The sequence below is a fragment of the Fukomys damarensis genome, unplaced genomic scaffold (assembly GCF_012274545.1).
Source record: "Fukomys damarensis isolate Sample0158 unplaced genomic scaffold, DMR_v1.0_HiC HiC_scaffold_38, whole genome shotgun sequence".
NCBI classification, from domain to species: domain Eukaryota; kingdom Metazoa; phylum Chordata; class Mammalia; order Rodentia; family Bathyergidae; genus Fukomys; species Fukomys damarensis.
The window spans coordinates 20,602,104-20,626,337 of NW_022900950.1; the positions used below are offsets into that span (position 1 = coordinate 20,602,104).

General features: G+C 32.8%; 1 pseudogene; it reads right to left on the reverse strand.

Moving 5' to 3' along the window:
- Nucleotides 1-417: 417 nt before the first annotated feature.
- LOC117284586 lies at nt 418-1,306 on the reverse strand (annotated as a pseudogene).
- Between the last annotated feature and the right edge of the window lie 22,928 nt (nt 1,307-24,234).

Genomic DNA, 24,234 nt, shown 5'->3' on the forward strand with positions numbered 1-24,234 from the left:
CCCTCCAAGGTTCTCATTTAATGAAATAGTTAACATATATATCAGAGATTGGATACACTAAGGGTGTTTTTTGTTTGTTTGTTTGTTTGTTTAATTTCTTGAGACAGTCTCACTAGGTAATTCAGGCTGACCTTGAATTTACTGTCTAGGCTGTCCTCAGACTCATGGTGATCCTCCTGCCTGAGCCTCCTAAGTGCTAGGATCACACATGTGTGCCACCATGCCTGACCCTTAGGGTTATTATATTTTATATATAGCAAATGCCTTCAAATGTTAGCCGACTATAAAGGTGATACCAGTTATTTTTGCTATTTCAAGTCCTGTTGGCTTATTTTAAAGATAATATTTCAATACTTAAATTGGAGAAGAAAATTATACAATTTTCTCTATACATAGAATAAAGGCCAAATTTACAAATTATGACATCATATCAGGAAGTGTTGGAAGGTGAGTTACTCTGTAGTGACTGTGCTGCAGTTGCCATGCAGTGCACGCAGGAACAATCCACTTCAACTTCTGAACATTTGGTTTGGAACACTTACTTGTTTGAAGAATATTCAGTTAAACATTTGGATACAAGCTCTTGCCAGAAGGTCAGATCTCTGACATTTATCTTAAAATGTTTCTGAAGACATTCTATTCCTTGTGTTAACTCTACACACTCCTGTGCTGGGATATCCAATGCAATGAGGGATAAGGCCAACACAGAAGGCTTTGCTTTAGAAATATGATCCTGCGATGACGTGCCTTAAACTGAGCTTGTAGTCTATCAAAATTTAGCCTATTTTTCTTTTCAAATGGCAAGTTCTCTTGATTGCATAAATAATTCAGTTGTAGAAATTGAAAGGCAGTTTTTAGCTTTGACTTTCCAACACGCCTTCTCCAACACAATCTTTTCCATTCCATCAAATCTGAACCTGAACCAATACTGACTTAATTGGATCAAGTCAGTTGCAAATGGGACATTTCTTTTCTCCTCTATCGATTTTACAGCAAAACAAAAGTAGCTCAGTCCAACACACCAAAGTGCTTGGGCTGTACCTTCATTCTAGACATGAATCTGTCCAGCAAATTCACAGCCAGAGAAAACGTTTCCCGTTGAAAGTCAAAGAATTGAATCAGGCTAAAAAGATCTTTCACTTCAAAGTCGCTCCATCTTGCAGTCATTCTAAGGCCATTATCATGCGTGGATGTAGTTAGTCTCAAGCTGCAGACCTTTGGCTGACATCTAGCCTCCTGTTCCAACAGGGTATTGAGCTGGTGTAGTAGTTTCTGGAAGTCAGTTAGTTGTCAGAAACTCTATCATCTTGGTAGAGACCGCGGCACCTCAGTATGATCACCCTTCCCCCGCCTGCTCTCACCTCCGCCCACAATATCGGATATGAGAGGCCAAGGACGTGAGGACACTGGAGGACAGGAGGGGAGACGCCCCCGGAGGGAGAACTGTCCTGGGTGGAGATCTCCTCAGTGCAGCTGAGGCTATACCCAAGAACCTACTTTTTTTTTTTTTTTTAAGCAATTCAGAGGCACCGAGTAAATAGCGATAGTGATTATTGCTTCACATATAATTGAATGTTCTTCATATATTGCTGAAGTTTCTCTGATTAAAAGCCATGTGCCCTAGATTATTATTGTCAGAGAAGTAATCACTTCCATTAATTCTGTCATTTCTTTTCAGATATTAAGATGTGCAGATAAAAATCATGGCACTTCTAACCTACTTATGTTTATTATTTTGAGTCAAAAGGAAAACGAGAAACAATAAAACACCCCTGTGTATTATTGGGTTACAATCCACAATATTTATAGTTTATCCAATAAAGAAATGGAATTTATCTTCTAGCCATTGAATCTAGTCTTGATTCTTATTTCTTGCAATATCCATTAGCAATTCAGTGCTAGCAGAGACTTAAATATTTGGGTTTTTTTTTGGGGGGGGGGTCCTGCACTTTAGTGCTACTCTGCTACTCACCATCAAATGAATAATCCAGGATGGTCAATTTGGGGATGATAAACACCATAAACTGCTCTCAGTAATAGTCATTGTAGGAGATGGGAGTCCCGATTCAAGGATGAGTATCTATGGGATGATCTAGACATATTCAAGCAAAGCAATAGGTCAGCACAGACATCAGTCAACCTAGCACAGTCCAGTAGGAACACTATTTTTCAGCAAATAAATTGATATTTGATTATAAGTCAAGTTTAGAATATTTTTTAATGTGGAAAAACCTAGATGATAGACTTTATCCTGTGACTTTAGGTCTAGTTAGAGGGTACCATGGAAAACTGTACTAGTAACTAAAAGAAAGCTATTATTTATTTATTTATTTATTTATTTATTTTTGAGACAAAATCTTGCTATGTAGTTCAGGCTGGCTTTGAACTCATGGTAATCATCCTGTCTCAGCTTCCTGAGTGCTGGGACTTCAGGAGCGTGCCACCACTTACAGCCTAAAATTTATTATTAACAAATGGCAAATAGTGCTGATTTAAGAAATTAAAACTTTGTGTGCTATAGTCCATAAAAATGAACAAACATGGGATTTTAAAATTTTTGCAAGAATTCATTTTTTATAATTATTATATAAGACATACTATGCAGTAGCATAGTGAATAATATGAAATCAATCATTTAGACTCAAATAATGTGATTTCTCTTGGTCCAAACTAATTTCTAGGAAATAATAAACTTAAAAAAAATAGACACATGATTTCGCTACTCAGAGATACACTAAATACTTTTTGACATGGTAGACAATTACTGATGAAAGAAAAATTATGAGATCAGATTAATTAAAGCCTTGAATACTACTGTATAAATACAATCTATAAAAGCAATTTCAAGAATACTTTTTATGGCATATATATAGGATATAAATTTAAGTATAACAAATATACATTTTGATTTTTAATATAACATTTATTTCATTTGTTTGATTATTCTTTAATGTCTCCTTGGATTTATATGTGTATACATTTTATGTGTATTATTTCTTTGTTTTTTTTTTTGTACCGGGGATTGAACTCAGGCCCTTGCGCTTGTGAGGCAGGCAGTAGAACAACTGAGTCAAATCCCCGGTTTGTTTTATGTACATAAATTATAATAGTTTGATTTATTGTTAACATTTATAGAGTTTGTTTATAAATTGCATTAATTTATACATAAAACTAATTCTTTTGAATATATTTCTGAGTAATCAATATTCAGCTTATTGCATTAAATTTTAAGCCCCTCAATATACATTTCAAATATAAATTTTAAATGACTATTTTTCTAGAGACTTAAGAAATTTCCTAAATATTCTTGTACTCCTCTACCACAGGAAAAATTGCCAGTCTATAATGAAATGATTTTACCACATAGATACTGGTTAAAATTCAGTAAGGAGGTATAAGATCAGTAGTCACCAGGGAAATGTTAATCAAAACTACAATCAGAACCCCACATTTATTAAGATGGCTACAATTTAAGTACATAGCAGACTAGAGAGAACTGAGAAACTGTATAGAAATTTGAACACACATTGCTTTTAGGAAAGAAAAATGGTACAACTGTTCCTGAAATATTGGCAGTTTAAAAAAAAATCTAGAATAATCATGATCCAGCAATACCATTTACAAGTGTGCAATTCAAAAATTAACATAAATACTCCAATGTTTACGAATTTATTTTATAACAGCCTTTATTATTAATTAAGTTTATTGGTACATTTTAGGCATACAATATGATGACATTCATCTTAGGGAATTTGTACATTTGCATGATGTATCTTGTCTCTTATTTTTTCCCCATTCCCCTGCCCTCTCTATAGCCTCTCCACCCCTCCCTATTTACAAAGGCTTTGTTTCTGTTTTTTTTTCTTTTCTTATATTTATTCCTTTCCCTTCTTTCTTTTCTCCTGTCCCTCTCACTTCCCCTTGCCCTTTGGACCATTTTTTTTCCCTCGTTTAGGTGGGGGATTTGGCTCAGTGGTTCTGCCTCCTGCCTGTAAAGCTCAAGAACCTGAGTTCAATCCCCAGTACCCCCCCAAAAAAATGCGCGCTGGGGATTTAGCTCATTAGTTCCACCACCTGCCTCGCCAGTACAAGAACCTGAGTTTGATCTCTGGTACCAAAAATAAATTATCTATAATAAATAAGGATCAAAATGTATAATACATAATGTGAAATAGGAAGCATTATTGACAATAAGTAAAAATAAACCTTACGTGCTCACAAACAAATGGATAAAAAATGTAAAACAGAGTTGCAATGCAAAGATATTCATCCTAAAAAAAGGATGAAAGGTTTGATGGATGTTTAAATAAAGCTCAACAGCTCAACACCATGTGTAATGAATTCATAAGGATAGATAACAAAATTTTGGCTTTCAGGCACTTTGGGAAGGGCAAAAGAATACATACTTTTTAATGAGTACCAGGAGTTCTTCAAGAGCAATGAAAATATTATAAAAGTATAAAAAAGTATTTGTTACATTACATTCTAACTGTAGTAACCCTTCTATATTTGCAAATGAAAAAATTGTGTGTTAAGTTAATCTTTACTCTAAAAATCTTGGCTACTAAATTCATGACATAAAAGGTAGTTGACAAACATTTCCCAGTAGAAATTAACTTTTTTTTTTTTAGTACTAGGTATTAATCCCGATGCTTTATACATGGTAGAAAAACCCTTTATCACTGATCTACATATCCAGCCATTTAAAACATATTGAGAATGGATCTTGCTAAGTGTCCACGATGACCTCATATATGCAGTTATCTTGCCTCACCATCCCAATAACAGATAATAGCCATGTGCCTCCTTGTGCAGCTAAACTTTTGATACTTCACTGCACAGTACACACTACACTAGCACATAAGGTCAGGGTTTCAATTGGTTATTGAGATTTCTGGCACCTTTTAATGACAGTAATTTATCATATGAGAATTAAAGTCAAATAATATAATTATGTAGATTTTTAAAATATTTTTAAAAATATTCAATATAGTTTGCTAAAACAGTCCTCTAATTCTCAAATTCATCTTTGTTCTTTTAATAAAATTTCACATATTCGAGCTCTTGCTAAATATTAAGTTATTACTAGAAATAACATGCACAGTTATATTATGCTGCTTTTAAAAATATGCAATATTTTATATCTTTTTGCTAGAGATATTCTGAGCCTCTTAACTTTAAGATTCAATTACTTCTATGTTCTATTTGATTTGTAATTCAAGGTGATTTTGATGTTTCACCTTACTTATTTAACAAAGTGTCAAATAAAATGCAAGCTTTGCAACTGAAATAAATTTGCCTTTGGTTATCTGATATTTTGTGCTTTCATGACATTGGTATTTCAAGGTCTTTAGTGTATGGCTTAGTTTAAGAAACTACACAGTACCCAATAAGAATATTTCAGTGATTTGTTTCCTCCCTTTATCTTGACCTATACTCAATTATACCCAAAATTACTGTCTTCAAATTTAAGATTGCATCTATATGACAGTAACAGATAGGTTCTTTCTAAATTTTCCATTAAGTTATCCATGAAGCTACACAAAAAGTTCAAACACTCAATGTCATTGGAACAGAATAGTCATATTAATATTTTCCTCAGCTTTAGCGTGGGAGGAATTGGCAGACACATCAATTTTAAATCAATGGATTTTTCCGAGTATATGTTAGGACAGGGAACACGGTATTTTCATTATGACCGTAATTTTATGGTTTCTTCCACTTATTTAACGAATAGCAGTAATGATGATAAAGAATGTCAAGCTAAAAGAAAACAAAAATTAAGTGGAACACTCAAAGGAAATGATGACAGAAATAAGAGGATGACAATCATTTTATCTTTCTTAGAATTCATTTAAAATACCATTATGTCAAAATTTTAATTATTTAGTAATCAAATAATTAAAGGACAGGCATACTCTTGAGGGTCTTTTAATAAATCATGTGACATAAATTATAATCCGGTGTCACCTATTTTCTTTTTTCTGCTTCCAGGTAGGAATTCTCTTGAGACAACACAAAAATCTGAAGCTGAATTTTCCTGCCAAAGAGCTTCTTTTTGAGATGTGTAGCTATGATTGGCACTGATTCTTTCCCGGAAGTGACTGGTTTCAAGATGAATGAGTTGGTCATAATTTTTCTTTCTCGTTAAGATTCAGTATTAGAAGTCATTTATAATGTAAATGAACACTTTGCACACTATGTAAAGACTGAAGACATTTTGTACCTTGGCTTTCCCATTTCATGCTACCAAATATATGAGTTGTGTGATTGTGATGCTTCAATGATAGGTAAAACACTCCCTGATCTAAATTGTGGAGATCATAAGCATAAGCCTTTCATATAAGCTTATTGGGATTATAAAAATGCACATCTATATAAATTACCTTGAGAGAATTAGTGCTAAAAAATAAAAATTAAACTTTTTTTTAATGCTATGTATTTCAAAGGAAGTAACTGTCCTTAATTTTCTGGCTTTCTTTTCTTCCCCACACAAGTTGCTCAAAGGCCTGACTCAAGCAGACAAATGATGCACTACACTTTGACAACATAAACTTCAAAATCAGGCATTGATAATGATGCAGTCAATTCTTAACTGATGGATTTATTTTTAATTATTTCATCTCTAATGATTTGGAATGCCTTGTTCTACATCAGGAACTTTGATATTAAGCTGCTTTTGTTTTACTCTTCTACAGAGAAGAGATGACATTGGAACGGTAAAACAAAAAATAACATCTTGAATTTCATCCATTTTATACGAAGTAATTTTAATGGAGTCAGACAAGTGCATCCTGCATCACTTATTGTTATGATCCTATGCTTGCCTAGAAAATCTGTAACTTTGAAAAGTATTTTCTGTGCTACAAAAAGCAAAAATGTAATGGCTATAATATAGTATGAGAGAGGATTCTACATCCGATTCTATCTGTAGTCTTAAAACTGGGTTGGAAGAAAACTCAACTCCCAGGTAAGGTTGCAATGCAAATACTAAGATGAAATAAAGTCACCTCAAAGTGAGTTATTGAAGATAAATAATTCTTCTCCAACTATTGATAATGAGCTAATTCAATGGAATACAAATGGTGCATGAAGTGTTCAGGTAAATGTCATCATATAGGGCCATTGTTCACACTTGTTTTTTCTATATTTTGAGGTGGTCTTAAAGGGAGACCTACATTTCAATATATATTGGACAGAAAACAAAAAATTGAAAAGATATTTCTAGATATTTCTGTGCCTGGTTACCTATGAGAAAGTAATTTAGTTGCATACAACAGTGACCATAGGAAACAAAGCCACCCCAGGAAATCTAAGTGGATGAAATCAGATCCAGTACAAATGATGGCTCATATCTTTCCAGAGGCACTGGAATTTTTTGCCAAAGACCTGAGAGGCCTGTTCCTGATACCATGGTGCTGCTTAAATCCTGACAAAGAGAGACTGCCTGAGTATGGGGACTGCTTCCATTATCAGGCAAACATGCTGCTGAGATCAATGGAGCTTAAATTGTTATTCAATCTATTTTTAGTTCATTCTTGTTTCTAGGTATATGATGACATCTGAAAGAAATATTTATTCATATCTTACTCCTATAATCTAATGCTGTTCCATTCATTTTAAAGCTGTAAAAGCAAAGTACCATAATAATGTTCCTGATAAATTGGTTCTCTTTTCACTAGGGACAATTACCTCTGTTTAGATACTTTATATTTTTTCATTGTGTTTATTGGTACATTTTAAGTATACAGTACAGTTACATTTATCAGTGGGACCTTGTAGCTTTACATGACAGATCTTGGTTGTCATTTTTCCCCATACACCCGCCTTCTTCTCTCCCCTCCACTGTTTACAAAGACTTTGTTTCCATTTTTTTCTTTTCTCACATTTTTATGTTCCCTTATTTCCATTCCCCTACCCTTCCCACTTCCTCTATACTTTTAGCCATTCTCCTCCTATTTCACAGTATCAGTTATACAATTTGTATCTTATTTACACTTTTAGTTTTTCATACCAGAGAAACTATTGGGTATTTACACATTTCTGATTTATTTCACTTAAGAGTATATCCTCAATATGCATACATGTTCCTATAAATGACTCTAGTTTCTCATGATTTATTGATTAATAATACTTCATTTTATACAAAAATCATATCTTCTGTATCAAGCCTCCAACTGATGGGCAATTGGGCTGTTTCCAAGTTTTAGCTATTACAAACTGTGCCACTGTAAACATGTGTGCACATATATCACTGTGGTATGATTCTTTTAATTCTTTTGGAAAGATACCCAGCAGGAGGATAATTGTCAAATGGAACCTCTAGTCCTAGTTCTTTGAGATATCTGCATATTGATTTCCACAATGGTTGCACCATCTTCACTCTCACTAACATTGGAGAAAAGTTCCTTTAGCCCCACAACCCCTCCAACATATGTTATTGGTTGACTTCTTGATAGAAGCCATTCGTTCTGGGGTGGGGAGGAATCATAGTGTTGTTTTCATTTGCATCTCTCAAATGACCAGTGATGTTTCACATTTTTTAATATATTTATTTGCTGCTTTTAGTTCTTTACCTGAGAAATGTCTTTTCATTTCAGAAGTGCATTTTTGAAGCAGGTCTTTATATTTGGGGGGGCCTTTTATTTCTTTATATATTCTAGATAATATTCTAGTTTTCTTTCTGAGAAGCATCTGGTAAAAATTTTTTTCTCATATTGTAGGTTGTGTCTTAGCTCTGTTGGTGGTTTTTCTTGCAGTGCAGAATCTTTTTAATAAGATGAGTTCCCAGTTGTTGAGTCTTTTGCTAGTTCCCATGCTACTGAGGATTTGTTTATAAGGTCTTTTCCTATGTCAATGTCTTTGAGAGTTCTGCCTAATTTAACTTTAAGCAAGTTAAGTGTTTCTGTTTTAATATTTAGAAATTTAATCCACTTGAATTTTAGTTTAGTGCATGGTGAAAGATAAGTGTTTAGTTTTAATCTTTGGCAGGTTGCAATTCAGTTTTTATAGCACCATTTATTAAACAGGCTATCTTGCCTCCAGTGAAGATGGTTGGCTCTTTTGTCAAAGATGAGGTAGCTGAGTACATCTGGAGTTGTTTCTGTATCTTCCAGTCTTTTCCACTAATCCTCAGATCTGTTTCTGAGGATCATGGTCCTGAGCTCATCTATCTTTTTGTCAGTTTCTCTTCTAGAGTCTCTAATCATGTCTTTCATTGTGCTCATCATCTTTGTAGTTATCTGGGAAAGTATTTCTGTTTTGAATTTGTCTAGAGCCTGATTGATGTATTTTTTATTTTTAATTTTTGGTACTTCCTGTGCTATGTGTTCAGGGTGCCTAGGTAGTGGATTATCAGACTTTTCTGCCTCATTTTCCCTAGAATTTGCCACTGGTGAACTCGAAGTCTCTCTTTGTGCCTTGCTTTTTTCTCATTTTTATTTTTGTTGTTGGCTGTCCTTGGTTTAATTCCTGGGTTAGTACTTTGATCCTCCTCATATAGCTTTTCCTTAGGTTTGAGTTCTCTAATAACTCATAGAAACTCTAATTTTCATAATATCAAAAAGGAAAACTCATTAAATCAATCACAACCCTTTAGCCCCATTGATGCAATCAGCAACACAATAGCATCAAACACAGCTTAGAAATTGATCATTTGTGGTAGCTATTAATCTATCTCCTTTAACCATGTGAATTAATTCAAAATTAAGGACCATCCCAAAATATATCCCTCTTCAATATAGCAACTTTACCCTTGGTGAAGAAAAAGAGAGAAGAAAAGAAAAAGAAAGAAGAAATCCAAATTAGGGCAGGAAGAGGAACAAAAAGGGAGACGAAGAATAACATGGGGCAGCAAAAGTCTGACCATGAATAAGAAGAAAGAAAAAAGGAAGAATTTGCAGAATGGAAAAAAATAAAAATTTAAAACTAAAAATTAATATTTAAAAATATGAGGAAAAGAAAGAAGAAAATTGAAGCACCTCCTTCAGGGTATATCTCTGAGATTCAGGCTGAATTCTGTCTGTGAGGCCCAGATTGAGCTCCCTGACTGCCTGCAGGGTTGAACTTTGCAAGGTTCTACTACTCCATCTTCCAGCTGCCTTTCCTCTGAAGATAGTCCAAGTTCAGATGGAAGGTGCTGATGATCCCTTCAACTTACCAACTGTGGAGGTCTGATGTGCCTTTATTGTGGTTGTTCACTTCCGTTCTATCTTCTGGAGCTCAGTAAAATGGCCATGATCACCTCCTGTGCCTCTACAGTGTAGATCCAAGTACTGGCACAACCAGGAGGCCCCAAATCATGGGTGGTGTGCTGCAGAGGTGCCCGCGTGGCTGTGCGTTCCTTACCGGTCAGCTCCTACGAAGGCCCAGGGTGCTGGCAAGCGTCCTGTGCAGCGGGGCTGTCCTCACCAGTATGCTCTGATGAGGCCCAGGGTGCTGGCCTCTGTTTGTCTACTTTGAAGTCTAATTTACTTGTCAATAAACTATCCATTCTTTTCTCTTTATTTTATTATTTATTCTTACCTCCAGTCTTTTTTACAATGCATATAATGATATATTTTCTGATATTATTTTTTGAAATATTTACATTTTATTTGTTACTTACTTTTAAGAGAATTAATGATAGTTTTTTATACATCTAATGATTTTTTTTCATTTTCCCATCCATTTTTTCTGTTCCCCCTATATTATTGTTACTTCCTTTATAACTCTTTCTATTTTTTTTTTTGTTTTGTTTTGTTTTTGAGACAGGGTCTTACTATGTAGTTGAGGTGGCCCTGGAACTCACTATGTAGCCCAAGCTGGTCTCAAACTCACAGTGATCCTCCTGCCTCAGCCTCCTGAGTGCTGTGATTATAGGCATGTCCCACCATGCCCAGCTCCCTCTTTTTTATTTTTTATCTTAATCATAATAAAATATAGCCCTAAAATGTTCTATTAATTGTAAGATTTAGTTCATTTTATTGTTTAATCATAATTTCTTTTCATTTCTAGATAGGGCCTTATTCTGTGTTTTTTCTTGTGTCCTAGCTATCTTGAATGTAGTTTTCTAATAACTCCATTCTCTTTTATTTCATTTAAATATATTGATTATGTTTTACTGAGTACTCAGTTAAATTGAATTGATTCAAACTCCTAAATCAGTTACTCTTGAAATTAGCAACAGCTAATATTTTTATTCTACGAATCATCTCATAGACAAGTTACTTATATAATGCACACATGCACATGAGTTTCAGATATCGTTTGTAGAATATTGAAATTAAACAGAAATATATATATATATATATATAACAACTAAAATAAAGTATCACACAAATAACATTACTGTGACATTTTAAAAGGACTATAGCAGTGTAGACATTGTACATGTTTTCTGAAGGAAGGCTATAATTTTAAAAGCCTTAAAAATCTGTGATTAAATTTTATTGTTTTAGACTGTAATTTTGACAAAGAACAGAAATACATAGCTGCACTTTTTCAGCAGAATATTTCACAATAGTATCGTGTGTTATACTTTTTAGAGAGGTAGTGGTTTTCTTTCATTTTTAAAAACTGTATTCCTGTGTACATAAATAAGATTATATTTAACTTTCGGGTTTGATGTCATATCCCACATAATTCAACTGCAAAATATCATTTAGAAATTGTCAGTTATTTTACTTATTTAAAAGTTATTTTGGAAAAAAATTTCCCCCCTCAAACATAGTTATGGTTAATTCCCCATTAAATACCTGTAGCATAGTTATTTCTTGTATGTAATTATATGCAGTTCTTTCTTTATCAGCACTTGTTAAAGATAGGATTTGGGGACTATGTTAGGGAATCACATGAAGAATCATGTCACTGCCAAATTGACATCCTGAAGCATACTAAAAAGACTTCAAACTCAGGCATAAGACACTTTTTTTGTTGTTGTTGTTTTTGAGACAGGGTCTCACTATATAGTTGAGTCTGACCTGAAACTCACTGTGTAGCCCAGGTCATACTCAATCTCACAGTGATCCTCCTGCCTCAGCCTCCTGAGTGCTGGGATTACAGGCATACACCACCATGCTTAGCCTCATAAGACACTTTTTTATTTGTGATTGTTTCCGTTGTTTGTGATCCACAAACAATACCACAGACAATATGTTTGGTATTTATGCTAAAATATTCTTAAATTAAATATTTCTACTAAATATAGTTAAAATGTAAGAGATTACATTGAGAAATTCGATATGATAAATTCTCATTTTAAAATAATACCCTTTATTTTGTCCACTATAATTCACCTAAAGAGCAAAACTATATAACTTTGATTATATGAGTCAATAAGATACAAAAACAGCTATTCCCTGTGATAAAGACTGAATATACATGTTTATCCTTTTCTTTGAGAAAACAGAATGACTTTTTAGCTTTCTGACAAATGCATATGAATATATTATACATATTCTGATTTTAAATTGTAGCGTAGTTTGACCTTTTCTTTCGACATTCAGTCTCTGATAGTGAAGATATCCAGGTTGATAATGGTTTTATTGAGGACAAGCCTCATAGATTTACAGATCACTCTTCATGTGGTGTGTCTCCATTTAATCATTTCAGATCTATTAGAGATACCAGCGTAGTTCCTAAGATTGTCATTAAAAGACTTTAAAATGGCTCATTACTGCAATGTCTTCACATTGCTCCATCTAGATAAACATTAAGCAACCATTCCATTATGATTTGCCCATTAAATGAATGGAAAATATGCTTCAAAGGCATAATTTATCTGCTCAACAGAGTTCACAAAACTCCTTGATTTAACTTTGATATTTGCTCTGTGTACTTCGTACTTGTTCCTGAGCTATTTATCTCTTATCAGTTACATTTCTTATTCAGTGATAAAAATAAAGGATGTAGAAGAATTAGGCTTTTACTTTTTTAATACTTTAAAATTAAACACTGATAAACAATATGTTTAAATTTTCAAAAGACTTTTTTTTTCTTTTTATTGAGTTTATTGGTACAATCTAAGTATACAATACAGTTGCATTCATTAGTGGGATCCTGTACCTTTACATGACAGGTCTTGATTCTCATTTTTCCCCTTGTCCCTGTCCTCCCTTCACCCCCTCCTCATTTACAAACACTTTATTTCCATTTTTTCAGTTTCTCATATTTTTTTTCTAATAAAAAAATGGTGTCAGGTACCACAACATCAACAGAACTTTGCTGTTTTCTGGATATTATTCTTTTCTTTGTTTTTTTGTTTTGTTTTGTTTAATGGAATGTGCTGAGTGTCTGTAATTTTGTTCAGATGACTGCAGAACCTGGAAAAGCCATTGCTGCTATCGATGCGTAACATACTGCTATTATCAGTCTTTTTATATAAATATAATATATATTATATTAATATAAATATATATATATATATATGTGTATATATATGTATATACACATATATATATTATGAATTTTGGGAAACTTTAACCGTGTTGCCAACTCCGGAAAAAGTTGTCCCAATTTACTGTATTGAGTTGGCATTGTACAGAAATGGACATCCATATTGGTCTAGAAATGTTAATTTTTTAATTTTTATTTTTCCATTTGTACAGGGGTAACACATTGTACTAAATATGTAAGGTCATATCTACTTGGGTTTGATTACAGAAACTAATAAAGTATTCTCTAAATAATGAAAAAATAATAAGATAAGACTAGAAAAGCAAGAAGCAATTTAAATATGTTCAGGGACCATTTTCATCTTCAGAATTAAGGATTATTTTAATCTTATATCATTGCCTTTTCTCTTTTACTTTCCTCTTTAGTTTTATTTTAGGATTACCTATTTTTAATGTTCCTACAGAGATTTCTTTAACTGAAATACCGAATAGTTTCTCTGGTGTGAAAAACTATAATAGTACACAGGATCCTAATGAGATAATTAATAATTTGAAATAGGAAGTAAAGGGCAAAGGTGTCAGTAATAAGGGAGAGCAAAAGACATTTTACTTGGAAATTTTTAGTATTAATTTGTTGTTATGTAAAGTAAATGTTCTTGAGGTCTACTTCGTGGAGTATCACGTTGTCTGTAAATAATGACAGTTTGATGTCTTCCTTTCTTATCTTTGTTGTTTTTTTTTTCTTTATTTCTGTCTTTGTCTAGTTGCTGTGGCTAATGTTTCCAAAACAATACTGAACAGAAGTGCATCCATGTCTTATTTCTGAGTTTAGTGTGAAGGATTTCAGTTTTTGACCATTTACTATAATATTGGATATTGCTTTTTCATAGATGGCTTTTATTAGGTTGAGATAAAGATCATCTATTCCAATTTTTTTTTTTAATCATACACGTCTGCCAGATTTTGTTCAATGATTTTTCTGCATCCATTGAGGTGATCATGTGGTTTGTTCCATTTACTCTACTAATATAATGTATTATACTTAGTAATTTGCTTGTGTTGAACGGTCCCTGCATCTCTGGGTTGAATGCCACTTGGTCAGGGAGTATAATGTTCTGACTTCTATTTGCCAGTATCTTTTTAAGGATTTCTGTTTCTATATTCATTAGTGTTATTGGCATGCAGCTTTTGGTTAGGTATTTTTCTGTGGAATAGATTGGAACATGTAAAAACAACTCTAGACATACTCAACACCTTATCTTCCTAAAGCAGCCAAATACACTCACTGGAGGAAAGATAATCTCTTTAATAAATGGTGCTGCAAAACTTGGATTTCAACTTGCAAAAGATTAAACCTAGACCTATATTTCTCATCATGCACTAAACTAAAATAAAATTGGACTAAAGATCTAAATATTTAAACAGAAGAACAGCAGACTGGTGAGGATTGCTCAACCAACATTGGGAGCAAGGCTGCTTCCCCACACTTCAGCACCCCTGACCTTCATCAGGGCAGACCGGTGAGGGCTTGCCAGCCAATGCAGGGAGCAAGGATGCTCACACACCCTCCAGGTCCCTGGGCCTTTATTGGAGCAGACAGGTGAGGATTGTCCAGCCACGAGGGTGGACTCTGTATTATTTCTCACACCCCTGGTGCTCTCGGGCCTCCTGGTTGTGCTGTTAGCTGGATGCACATTGCAACCACTGTGATAATCAATATGGAGATACCTCAAACTACTAGGAATAGAGGTTCTGTTTGGCCCAGCTGTCTCTCTGCTGGGTATCTTTCCAAAAGAATTAAAAGAATCATACCACAGTGATATGTATGCACCCATGTTTATAGTGGCACAGATTGAAATAGTTAAAACTTGGAAACAGCTGAATTGCCCATCAGTTGGAGTCTGGATAAAGATGTGGTTTTTCTAGATAATGTAGTACTATTCAGCCATAAAGAATGAGAAACTGGAGTCATTCATAGGAAAATCGATGCATATGGAGGCCACACTCTAAAGTGATATAAATAGGACACACATGCATATGTACCAAATAGTTTTTCTGGTGTGAAAAACTAAAGTGTAAATGTGATTCAAATTGTATAACCAATAATGTGAAATAGGAAGTAAAGGGCTAAAGGTGTAGAGGAATTGGAAAGGACAGGGGAAAGAAAATAAGGGAAAAGAAAACAAGTATGAGAAAAGGTAAAAACAGAAACAAAGTCTTTGCAAATAGGGAAGGTTGGAGGGGATGAAGGGAAGGTAGAGGAAAAATTATGAACTAAGATCTGTTGTGTAAAGGTATAAGATCCCAATGATGAATGTAACTGTATTGTATGCCTAAAAAGTACCAGTAAACTCAATCCAACAGTAAAAATAAATAAATAAATAATAACAGCAAACTAAACTAGCTTAATGAGAGCTTATGTAGAACTTTTGAAGATTTTAGCATAGGAAAAGATTTTATGAACAAAACCTCAGTAGCATGTGAACTCACACAAAGAATCAACAAGTGCAATTTCTTCTTATTAGAAAGCTTCTGCACAGCAAGAGAAACCACCAAAATGTGAAGAGACAACCCACAATGAGGGAAAAAAAATATTGTCCACTGTTACTCAGACAAAGGTGTGCTATATAGAATATATGAAGAATTACAAAAAAATCAGATCTCCCAAATTTAAAGACCCAATTCAAATATGGGCATCTGAAATGAACAGACACTTATCTGACAAAGAATTAGAAGTAGCAAATAAACATATGAAAAATGTTCAAAATCGTTGGTCATTTTAGAGATACAAATGAAAATAATGCTGTTAATTCACTCCACATCAGAAAGAATGGCTGATATCATGAAATCAATCAATAACAAATGCTGGCATTGCTGTGGGGAGATAGGAACTCTTACAGTATGATACAAAAACACGTATAGTATATTATAATAAAATGTAAAATATACCAATAAATATAAATAAGACATTTTTTATTTTGTTAAAAAATTAATGTCAATGGAAATGACAAAACAAATTCACTTTACTATTGCACAACACTGTATAGATTTTAGTCACAATTTTTTGAAGAGATGTAATGGGTTAATATTTAGTCAGGAATGCTTTTAAGATACTGAGATTTACATAAAATTTTTGTTTAGTAAAAAGGTCAAGTATATCAATAAATTCAAGTATTTTTTAAATATTAAGCTGATCAGTCAATTCTGTCAATAAAACATGATGATTATTCATATCTTCATTTTTTTCTAAATCATAGAAAATAAGTCTAATCTTGACATATCCTACAATTGTTTCAAGCAAAGGTTATTCATTTCCCAAAGAAATGTTAATTTCATAGGTGAACAAACTGATTATTTCTAGTCTAAGCTTTTGAATATCCATAAAGTACAAAATCAGCAAGAAATGCCTATCTAAAAGAAATATTGAGACTTATGATACTTGGCGCACACTATGTAGTACACTAGAATAGTAATTACAGAAAGCATTTGTGATTTTTTTTTTTTTTTTTTTTTTTTTTTTTTTTTTTTTTTTTTTTTTTTTTTGTGCCAGGGATCAAACTCCAGACCTTGTGCTGGGTAGGCAGGCAGCAGAACCACTGAGCTCAATCACCAGCCCCATGAAATGTTTTGTGTTATGTCTTTGAGCCATCAGTTACCTTTTGGTTTGTAATCCACACAGATCTGAACCACTTGCACTTTTTGGTAGTGCTTTTAAAGTGCCTCTTTTTTCTTCACATAAAAGTAGCTTTGTATCTCTCTGATTTGGACTTCTTACCAGCTACAAAAGCACAATAGTTTTGTTTTTGCTATGAAAGAAATAAGTATTCTTCTTAGGGAAAATACCTGTGTTCCATACAAAAAGAACAAAATCAAAATGAAGAAAAATTAACTTAAAAATTTAAAGTAAACCATTTAATCTAACATGATTTCTAGAATTTTAATCATTTTACATAAGGAAGAGAAATATGAACTCACTAAATCTCAACCAGCAAAATTATAATAAAACATAAAAACTCCCAAAAGAATATCACTAAGATAGCAAAATTAAATGATATACTATAGAAACAAATTTTTTATGACTATTATCAGTTTCAGTTGAAACAATTCTTCTGAGCTCACAGGAATATAAAAATATTTCTGTAAATATTTCTAATATAAAATTTAACAATAGAGGATAATTTCATTTGAAAATTTGAATCAAATCGTGTTAATTATAAAATAATTTAAATGAAGATTATTAATGTAACAACCAACCAAAAATGAATGGATGAAGAAAATATGTGTATCATATATATTTCCAAATTTTTCTGTTCGAGGATGTCCATTAGCTTTTATCTTGCTGGTACCGAATTTCTTACACTTGCAAGTTAAAGAAGGAAAGATTTATTTGGCTCACCATCTCAGTTTCAAAGTTATTGAGCAGTGGCTGGCTAGGTGGGTAGTAAGGGATGGCCAGAAAGGCGTGGCGGACCAAAGCTGCTCAGTTTATGTCTGCCTGACAATAGAGCACAGTGTAGGAGCATCAGACAGGAATCAGCCCTGGACGAGGCCCAGTTCCCAGAGTCATGACTCCACGACCTTCAGACACAAAGAAGTGTGCTGTGCAGCCTCCATCCAATTAAGTCAGTATATTGCTTATTTCACGAGTTATTAAGGTGCGTGGCATGGTCTTTAAATGGCATTTTCATGGTCTTTTTTCATAGGTGAAGTCTGCACTTTCTTTGATCTTAAAATGTTTCAAATCATTTTTATTTTACCATTTAATTGCACTGTATTACATATATCATTTCATTAAATAACTATTTCACCCATTTTCAAATGTCCTCATGTTCACTAATGTTATTGAGTTACTTTTCTTAATACTTATTTTGATGTAATATTTTAAAATATTTTAAATAGTTCTGTCTTGCTTTTCTTTTAATATTCACATTGTCCTAATTTTTACTTTTATTTTTATTTATTTATTTATTTATTTATTTATTTATTTATTTGGGTACCAGGGATTGAACCCGGGTCCTTGCACTTGCAAGGCAGGCCACCGAACTGCTGAGCTAAATCCCTGGCCCTGTCCTAATTTTTAAAGTAGAAACTACATCATACTGCTTCTGTTAATTCCAAAATACTTCATTTCCTATTTTATTTTATTTTTTTAGATGATGTTGTCAATTCTGGTTTATATTATTTTAATCTTTAAACTGTTTCAAAGAGCTGTGTGTATTTCATATGTTCATGTGCATGTGAGGCTATCATTTTTCCCATCATAATGAAAGGTCCAATAAGGTAATAGACTTGCTATTTTATTCCACAAGACAGTTATGATGTCTAAGATACTACCTAGTATCATGTATATTTAATAATAAAGGAATATATTTTTGAAATCTTTTCTCATGATATGTGAACCTAGTAATCATATTCTAAAGCCTATCCTTTGCAACCTCCTATGAATTTTAAAAGCCTGCACTGTTATTTTTCCTATCATTTCAAGCAACTACCAAAATTTACATTCCCAAATGTATGATTACCTAGATTTCATGATATGATTTGCCATGTATTCTAACTTGAAAGTTTTCTTTCAAAAATTAATGTAATGTTTTCTAAGATGTGAGGGTTATGGATGGAATTACTTTAGTTTTGTTTCCCACTAAAGTTGTTCTTGTCATGAAGTTGAAGTACGTCATCCAATTTTACCTTAATCTATTATTTTTGGTAACTAGTTTTGAAACAGATAGAACTAGCTGAAAAATCAGAGGGATATTCTTCCATCAACTGAATTTACCTTTCCTATGCAGTAGTGCTGCATCTCCACATGACAGTGACTGTGTAGCGGAGTATTTTTAATGACATAGTAGTTTTTTCTCTATATCCAAAATCATACATAGGTAAGTCCTTCTAGAATATTTCTTCTGACAACTTATTTCCTTGTTGTTCTGTCTCAATCTTTCCTTTAAAAAAATCCATCCTTTGATAAAATGTAGCTTTGAGAAGAAATTGTCAGTTCACAGTAGTTTTATCTTATGACTTGATTTTAAGGAAATTCCCCCATTAAATGATAATTGTTTTGTATAATTTTTTCCAACTTAGAATTATTCCAAAAATAAATTTATAATTGATGAATAGTGAAATGCTTCAATTAGGCTTTTAGAGTACACAGGCATTTTTAATAGTTTTTTTGTAATATATACAACTTGAGTGAAATTTTAATTTCTATCATACATTATTTTTCTTAGTTTTGAGTTTCTTTCTCCTTTATCTTTGCATTAGATGTCTGTCTTTTTCTTTTTCAAAAAAATCAAATGGCTTTCATTTCAATATAATAATTTTTGGAAACTAAAATAATCATAATTTGTTTCAAATGTTCCTTTAATAAAGTTCAAATAAAGCATTTTAGCTTATAGATATGAAAATTGAGAGATATTTGGGGTTTTTTTGCAAATATTTATATATTTGTTCTATATTGAATGCTTTATGTACTTTATACCAACATGCAAAACACCTTAGTAATAAATATTTTACTATTGCAACTCTCTAGTTGATTTTTTATTAATTTACCATTACACATGTTTATTTGTGTTAAACTATGTAGTATTAATATATGGCTTATTTGTTGAATGGGTAAAGTGTATTTCACCAAATAAAAAGAATTCAAGAAGTTTAGGTAAAGCACATTTCAGATTACTATATCCTAGTAGCTATTAATTCGATGCACAATGAAACTGCGTGACATATTATTTCACTTGTAAAAGAAGGATGTCAATGTCCTCTTTATAAGTTTTAAATTCCTAGTATCATTGCTTATTTATTATTTAATATTTAAATATTACTGTTTGACTTTTTTCTCTATTGTGGGTCTTCCCAATTGTGTGATATATTATTCCAGTTTAATGGTGAATCAATACTTAAAATATCATTATGACATATTCTATTTATTATATTCCATTACAAATCTGTTTAGATTGATGTATTCCACAACACAGATTCATTAAATAAGGTGCTAATCACAATCAGATAGGACTGTCTCATTATTACTTTCAGTGTAATTAGTAAGTACATATCTGGTATATTAATATATATCAACTCTTAATTCAATTCTTGTTGGCTACTACATTTAGTTATATGTCTTTGTCTAAATGAACACTTTTGTATGCTTTTGGCAGGTATAGAAAAGAAAATTGTATATAAAATACAGTAAATTATTTAGAGCTTGCATTTTATCTTCTATGAATTTATTAATAAATTATAAAATTCTATAGTATATAGCATAGACCTAATTCTCAAAGTATGAAAATAATAGGTGTTTCTTTTTTGTACAAGTGTTATCCTTTTAATTATCACAAAGTCAAATTTCCGAATGAAAAGATAAGTAGACATATTTTGATGAGCACATGGTGGAAAAATTCAAACTTCATAAAATTATTTGGATATTATTGTATATTAAAGTTCAATTTAATTCCAGTTACATACAAAATGTTCTTAGAACTTATGGCAAAGAGAACATAATTGAAAGGTATCAGTTAAAATTAACAGCACCATTAAAAAACATTTATAACAGGTAAATTACCAGGTTTCTACTCATACAGACCTTCTTCGGCAGATCACATCATACTGCAGAACCAAACATCTGCATCAAAGACACATATAGGAGCAATGAGGGGTTGAGTGGTTAAGGTGATGCACTGCTAATAACATTAAATGTTATCAGTGCAATAACATTAAAAAAGATCAACATCATAGTTAATCTTTCCTATGAATTATTAGGAAAATGACAAATTTCTTACTAATCTAACCTCTTTTACCATTTTGAAAATCAGAATTAATGAGCAAATTTGTTTAGCAATAGATTGATTTGCTATTTTAGCATTTTGCTCATAGTATATCTAATTGCAATTGGGATTGTTAGTAACATTTAACTTTTATGTTTTCCACCTTCTTTATTTTTGACTTTCAATATGTTAATTAATGAAAAGTTAGTGAACTTTCACCATATTCTCATCTCTATGCCTTATATGTAAATCAATAAAAATGAATTAAAACAAACCTGGTCAATTAATTAATATTAATATATGTTAATTATCAGAACTATTCCTGCTTTGACAAAAACAAATTTTGAATTTAGTTAGGAGGAACTGCTGGAATGAGATCAACAAATCCTTAAGCCACCTGGAATTTAGATACCTTACCACATACAGGGCACATCCTGTCTTTGCTTTGCAAATGACACTATATTTTCTTCCTGTGAATGTTGCTGAATCAAATAAAATGAAGAGATGCCATGAAAATCCTATGGTGGCTTTACATACATTCAAACAGCCAAAAGTGGCTTTAAATTACACCCCAAAGTAAGTCTTTAAGTCACATTATTAGAGTCCAGCTGGGCAGATGTGACATTTTCAAGAAATCTCACCTGCCTTATTGCTCAGAAATGTGTAACTTTTAATAAGATTAGGAAGAATTTTGAAACAAATTAACTATAAAACTGATAAATATCAAATATTTTTCTTATTTAATTGTAGTTTTAGTAATATCACATTATACATTAATGATGTTCTTAGGGAGGAATCTAATTATTTCATAACTTTTGTGTGTTTATTTTTCATTATTTTGTATTGTGTTATAATGCCATTTACAAAAAAAGATTTACAAGAAAACCACAATCAGCCTTGCACATCCAAAAGTTCCACTTTCGTGGTTTTGACCAACCATGAGTGGAAAATATTCCATGAAGAAAAAAATTGCATCTATACTGAAAGTGCAAAGACCTTCTTTTTCTTGTCATTATTCCTCAAACACTACTGTTTCTATAGCATCTACATTGTGTCATGCATTTGCGAAATCAAGAGATGATACAATGTGTAAGGAAGTATGTGAATATGTTATATGCAAATACATGACATTTTGGGGAGGTTGCAAAACTTAGCATCCACAGATTGGCATTCATGAGGGAATAAAAATTCACAGACAATGAGGAGCAATTTTACATGGAACATCAAGGACTAGATACATTAACACAGATTAGCAATTGTTTAGATTTTGCCCCATTTTCTATCATGTTTGTTCTATTGTACTTCCCCGACACCTTTGCTTTCTTTCCACAACGGAAAAACATTCATGTATATGCATGTGTACACGCGCGCACACACATACACACATGCACACACACACACACACGCACACACAGATATCTGGCTGTACGTGGTTTCTTTAATGGATTTCAGTTACCTTGCCTACTTTATATACCATTCCCTCAACACAGTACTTCAAACTTCAGTAACTCTAGTATAACAACCTTGAGCATCATCAGACCTTCAGGCAGGACAGCACGGCACTGAGATGTGGCTGATGGAAAGTGTCTCAGCATGGAGACCGGAGAGCAGAAAGTCAAAGGAAGAGCCAGGAGTGGAGATAAACCCACCCAGGCCATGTGGCCAGTGACTCGCCTCTGCCAACCAGAACCCATTCTCTAATGGCAAGCCAGCTATAAACCTCTATAATCCAAAAGCCCTACTAGAGGCATATGACACTTTGAGGAACATCTAGATATAAACAATAATACTACCCTCAAGGTATTCTCTCTCCCTCCCCCCTCTTTCTCCCTCTCTCCGTCTGCCTCCCCCTCTCATTTTGTGTAAAGCTCCGCATACTCTCTAAACCACAGCCTATGTGTCTTGTCTGAAGTCTTTCATCAAAGACACAAAGAGTTTAAGTGTGTCTATGGTTCCTGAAGGTGTTGGAACTTTGAGGTGTTAGGACACGGCTTCTGGGTGACAGTTTTATGATCAAGGCAAAACGGAAAGGGAAGGACAGTTTCCTCATGTTGGCTTCCTGTCCCTCACACAAGGCTTACACCACCACCCCACACCACTTGGGTACTTTTATTACATATCGCAGAAGAGCACTGCACCATATTATGAACCAAAGGTTGTTGTTCATGCAGTGGGGCAAACCCGCATGCTGAAACTGCCTGTTTGTTATGTGACATCTCTAAAGGTTGCCCATCGTTGGCTTTTGGCCACTGTGTGTTGTGTATTATTTAGATTTTGAACATTGTATATGCTTCATTGATAAATTTTGGTTGTATGATGGGGTCCTGAAAGAATGTAGCTATTCTACTCAGTAACCAAAATTTCCGCAGCTTTTTATAATTCCACTTTCATTCTTAAATCTGGTTACTACAATTTCACACAAAAAGATGAAGAATTTAAAATGAACATAAAAAACCCTTTACTAATCCTTGAAATACTTGTTTTAGTACATCTTGGTGAGTATTGCTATTCGTTTACATTTCCTTACTCTTTCAAATTATTTGTAAGTAAATTTCAGACATCCTTTACATAATGTAACATGTATGTTATTAAGTAGGATTCAATATTATGACACACCATTAGAGTGCATGTGTCATTTACATAGGGTGAAGAGTACACATATTAAGTATATATGTTCAGAGTTATAACAACTGCATACACTTTTGTGATTTAAACCCTTTCACAATAAAGAATAGTTCTATCGCCTCAGAAATTTCCTTCATGTTCATTTTCTGTCAATCCATCTTTCTCCCTTCCTCCCAAGAAATTCTTTTGGTATTTTATACCATAGTGAACTGTGCCTACTTTAGAATTAAATAAAGTTATAGTCAAATAAGCAAGTTTTCTATGTAATAATTCACTCATCATACTGTTTTGAGACTCACTTATTTGATTTCATATAGTAATAGTTCATTCTTTCTTATTTATATTTCATTTTATGAATATACCCCAGGTTTTTTATCCACTCTATATAGATGAACAATTAGGTTTTTAGGCTAAAGAAATCTATGTTTCATAGTATCATTGTGTATTAGGCTTTACAAAACAAAACATAAAAAAAA